The following is a 6,000-nucleotide window of genomic DNA, read 5'->3' on the forward strand; positions in this document are numbered from 1 at the left end:
TACCTGCTGTTTGGAATAAATAAATTCAAAATATAAACTGTGTGCATTATTCTGTGTTTTACTTCCATCCTTTCCTTCTCGTGTTTTCCATTCCCATACATAAAAGTCGTGGGAAGGATTCAACGAACGAACGTAAGAATGAGGTTATGTTAGATCGTGATTTAGGCAAGTATGGGCGTTTTGGGGTTTTATATGAATTGCATTAACATTTTCAGTAATCAGTGTTGCATTTATCACTTAATAGATGTAAATTTACATTAAAATCCGAACGGTGAAACCGATACAAGCTAGCGTTATAACAGTATTGCCAACATACAAATACGGTAATTGCAATTTACTTTTCAAGTAAAAGCCACGAGAGAAGCTTTAGATACAACTTTCCTACCGAAATACAATCATTATCTCTATTACAATTAAAATTTTAACAAAGTAACAACTATCATCATCGTGTTTACTACGAGGTACTATCGAGGGATTTATTTCCTTATGTTGGCAGAGAGAGAGTGGCCACTCTAGCTTCCATGACCTGTTTTCTCAGCCAACTTTATTATACAGGAGTGACGGATCTATTTCTCTTATATGATCCTTGCACGGTATGTAATAGTGCTTGTTAGACGAAAATTTGTAGAGATTCTTTCGCATTGAACGAGATTTTTAATCCAGTTTTTTGAGAGTCGGTGTGAAATCATAATTATGCGCGTTCTTAGTGTGAAGAAATGGTATTATGATCATGAACGTACATCACATTGAACTACCTAGCTGTTGCGAGTAAACGTCTGTGTGATTGTGCTTCTTACCTGCTGTTTGGAATAAATAAATTCAAAATATAAACTGTGTGCATTATGCTGTGTTTTACCTTCATCCTTTCCTTCTCGCGTTTTCCATTCCCATACATAAAAGTCGTGGGAAGGGTTCAACGAACGAACGAAAGAATGAGGTTATGTTAGATCGTGATTTAGGCAAGTATGAGCGTTTTGGGGTTTTATATGAATTGCATTAACATTTTCAGTAATCAATGTTGCATTTATCACTTAATAGATGTAAATTTACATTAAAATGCGAACGGTGAAACAACGATACAAGCTAGCGTTATAACAGTATTGCCAACATACAAATACGGTAATTGCAATTTACTTTCCAAGTAAAAGACACGAGAGAAGCTTTAGATACAACTTTCCTACCGAAATACAATCATTATCTCTATCACAGTTACAATTTTAACAAAGTAACAACTATCATCATCGTGTTTACTACGAGGTACTAACGTGGGATTTATTTCCTTATGTTGGCAGAGAGAAAGTGGCCACTCTAGCTTCCATGACCTGTTTTCTCAACCAACTTTATTATACAGGAGTGACGGATCTATTTCTCTTACATGATCCTTGGTACTGACTGCTCGGCCACATGGACAGAAGGTACTGTCAAGAAGAGTAAGGCAAGAGAGATGTGTAAGCTTACAGACACGATTTAGGCGGAGGCGGATGTGTGGAGAGTGCTCCTACAATTCTATTACAATAGCCGTATGTTTTACATGGAAGGAGTGAAGTGTTCCAATAAAAGAAGAGTATCATCCTGTAATGACTTTAACAAATGCTTCAAGCGGACATTTTGTCCCATGTCTGCTATTAATTCTTCAAATTTCTTAGAAACGTTGCGACATTGGTCGGTAAAAGTAACATTTGAATTACCGTGTAAAGCCGTGACAGAGGGAGATGCTGATAGTGGTGCGTGGGAATCCGAAGGTTGCCCGTGGGGACTTGACTTCCGTGATGTAGATGCAGGCTCGTTAGAAGTAGCAGGTATCAAACGCACGACTGGAGTGCCAGATTGTTCTGGAACCGTCTTCGGATTACTTATCAAATTGAGATATGATGCCCTGTCATAACCTGGTTTAACGGGTGGGCGGGAAGGGTTACTAACCACCATAGTAAATTTACGCTTTCGAGGGAGAGTTTCTTCCGATTGAGATTGTCTATTGGGTAAAGGAGGGAAATGTTGTGGCATCAGAAGGGGGTTGGATAGGGACTGTAATGGGGCAAAATAGTCTTTCACTTCTAAATATGATTTGTTTTCAACACTCATAATGCGTTTAATTTCTTTCTGTTGTTTGTGGATTTCACAATGTTCTGCTCCCGCAGGATGATTTCCGCCACAATTAGCGCATTTAACTACTTGGTGAGTGCAATCTTCAGTAAAGTGAGTAAGGGAACATTTTCCACATCTCGGCTCCCTGGAACGACAATTAGTAGCGGTATGTCCATACCGCTGACATCGTTTGCATAATAAAGGAGAGAATATAAAGGCCTGAACCTCTAAAATGACTTTAAAAATGGACACACTTTTCGGAAGTTGTTGACTTTCGAATACAACCTTCAAGTTACCTGTAGGGATATATTCAGTTTTTCCTTCTTTGGATGAACGTCTATTTATACGTTGTTCTTTCACTACAGGATATGGTGAGTCTAAATAGGTGAGAATGTCGGATTCGGAAATAGTAGTGTCTACTCCCCGTATTACCCCTACTCGCTGAATATTCGAGGACGGAATAAAAGCTGTCAATTTCTTTTCTTTAAGAATGGGATGAGAAAGAAAGGCGTTTGCAGCCTTACTAGACATGAAAGTAACTTGGATCCTATTTCTTCCCTTCCTATGGATGGCCTTGACGTCACCAATTTGCCTCTCGTAGAAAATCCGACCCAGAGTCATCGGGTGAATATGTCCTATTTTATGTTGAGATTCGGTCTATCCAAGAAATACTATGTAGGGGCCAAGATGAGTGTTAGAATAGGTAGATACAGGAACGTGCGGACGCTGATCCATGTCACGTATTGTATCTTGAGAACTGTCTCGTTGGGTATCAGTATTACTGGCGTCCATGTGTAAGTCCTCACTCACGGCATCTTTACCAATATCAGGAGGTCTTCCTAAAGGGCCACCGCCACTATCTACAGACATAGTACTCCAAAAGGGGATTACACTATACTAGCACCGAAACAAACACAAAAGAAAAATTACTAGGACACAAACACAAACATAAAACACTCTACTTATCTACAGACGGGAAAAAGCCGCTGCACCAGTGACCGGAGCGAGACGTGTGCACTGCAGAACAGCCGAACACCAAATAGATCTGGGGGACATATGGAACATATGATGGGGCACGGCCGATTGGATCCCTCCCTGCGCTATAGTAGCTAGAGCGACGCATCAAGTCGGCCGTGACACAATGCGCACTGTGGCGATATCAATCAATCAATCAATCAATCAATCAATCAATCAATCAATCAATCAATCAATCAATCAATCAATCAATCAATCAATCAATCAATCAATCAATCAATCAATCAATCAATCAATCAATCAATCAATCAATCAATCAATCAATTAATACTGATCTGCATTTAGGGCAGTCGCCCAGGTGGCAGATTCCCTATCTGTTGCTTTCCTAGCCTTTTCCGAAATGATTTCAAAGAAATTGGAAATTTATTGAACGTCTCCCTTGGTAAGTTATTCCAATCCCTAACTCCCCTTCCTATAAATGAATATTTTCCCCAGTTTGTCCTCTTGAATTCCAACTTTATCTTCATATTGTGATCTTTCCTACTTTTATAAACGCCATTCAATCTTATTCGTCTATTAATGTCATTCCACGGCAACTCTCCGCTGACAGCTCGGAACATACCACTTAGTCGAGCAGCTCTTCTTCTTTCTCTCAATTCTTCCCAACCCAAACATTGCAACATTTTTGTAACGCTACTCTTTTGTCGGAAATCACCCAGAACAAATCGAGCTGCTTTTCTTTGGATTTTTTCCAGTTCTTGAATCAGGTAATCCTGGTGAGAGTCCCATACACTGGAACCATACTCTAGTTGGGGTCTTACCAGAGACTTATATGCACTCTCCTTTACATCCTTACTACAACCCCTGAACACCCTCATAACCATGTGCAGAGATCTGTACCCTTTATTTACAATCCCATTTATGTGATTACACCAATGAAGATCTTTCCTTATTTTAACACCTAGATACTTACAATGATCCCCAAAAGGAACTTTCACCCCATCAACGCAGTAATTAAAACTGAGAGGACTTTTCCTATTTGTGAAACTCACAACCTGACTTTTAACCCCGTTTATCAACATACCATTGCCTGCTGTCCATCTCACAACATTTTCGAGGTCACGCTGCAGTTGCTCACAATCTTGTAACTTACTTATCACTCTATATAGAGAATAACATCGTCCGCAAAAAGCCTTACCTCCGATTCCACTCCTTTACTCATATCATTTATATATATAAGAAAACATAAAGGTCCGATAATACTGCCTTGAGGGATTCCCCTCTTAATTATTACAGGGTCAGATAAAGCTTTACCTACCCAAATTCTCTGAGATCTATTTCCTAGAAATATAGCAACCCATTCAGTCACTCTTTTGTCTAGTCCAATCGCACTAATTTTTGCCAGTAGTCTCCCATGATCCACCCTATCAAATGCTTTAGACAGGTCAATCGCAATACAGTCCATTTGACCTCCAGAATCCAAGATATCTGCTATATCTTGCTGGAATCCTACAAGTTGAGCTTCAGTGGAATAACCTTTCCTAAAACCGAATTGCCTTCTATCGAACCAGTTATTAATTTCGCAAACATGTCTGATATAATCAGAAAGAATGCCTTCCCAAAGCTTACATACAATGCATGTCAAACTTACTGGCCTGTAATTTTCAGCTTTATGACTATCACCCTTTCCTTTATACACAGGGGCTACTATAGCAACTCTCCATTCATCAGGTATAGCTCCTCCGACCAAACAATAATCAAATAAGTACTTCAGATATGGTACTATATCCCAACCCATTGTCTTTAGTATATCCCCAGAAATCTGATCAATTCCAGCCGCTTTTCTAGTTTTCAACTTTTGTATCTTATTGTAAATGTCATTGTTATCATATGTAAATTTTATTACTTCTTTGGCCTCAGTCTCCTCCTTTATCTTGACATTTTCCTTGTAACCAACAATCTTTACATACTGCTGACTGAATACTTCTGCCTTTTGAAGATCCTCACATACACATTCCCCTTGTTCATTAATTATTCCTGGAATGTCCTTCTTGGAACCTGTTTCTGCCTTAAAATACCTATACATACCCTTCCATTTTTCACTAAAATTCGCATGACTGCCAATTATGTTTGCCATCATGTTATGCTTAGCTGCCTTCTTTGCTAGATTCAATTTTCTAGTAAGTTCCTTCAATTTCTCCTTACTTCCACAACCATTTCTAACTCTATTTCTTTCCAGTCTGCACCTCCTTCTTAATCTCTTTATTTCTCTATTATAATAAGGTGGGTCTTTACCATTCCTTACCACCCTTAAAGGTACAAACCTGTTTTCGCATTCCTCAACAATTTCTCTAAACCCATCCCAGAGTCTGTTTACATTTTTATTTACCGTTTTCCACCGATCATAATTACTTTTTGGAAACTGCCTCATGCTTGCTTTATCAGCCATATGGTACTGCCTAACAGTCCTACTTTTATGACCTTCCTTTCTATCACATTTATTTTAACTACCACAAAAACAGCTTCATGATCACTAATACCATCTATTACTTCAGTTTCCCTATAGAGCTCATCTGGTTTTATCAGCACCACATCCAGGATATTTTTCCCTCTGGTTGGTTCCATCACATGGATGACCGAAAGGAAGATTTTAACATGGAAGGGGTATGTTACGACAAGTGCAATAAAAAGAAAACGATGGACTCGAGGAAGAATTACTTATGATAAAGGAATAGTTCAGTAGTCAGATAGTAGAATTGCCTAACGATATGGAAGATGTAGTTTGGATCAAGCTTAAACTGGAAGGGAGTAAACAGGGAGATATATGCATAGACTATATACAGCCATCCTATGGGGTAACCATATATGAATGTGAACTTTTTTCAGGATTTAATAGAGGAGATTACCTTAATGAGAGGTAACTATGAAGAATTATGTTGG

The sequence above is a fragment of the Anabrus simplex genome, chromosome 3, assembly GCF_040414725.1.
Source record: "Anabrus simplex isolate iqAnaSimp1 chromosome 3, ASM4041472v1, whole genome shotgun sequence".
Taxonomy (NCBI): Eukaryota; Metazoa; Arthropoda; class Insecta; order Orthoptera; family Tettigoniidae; genus Anabrus; species Anabrus simplex.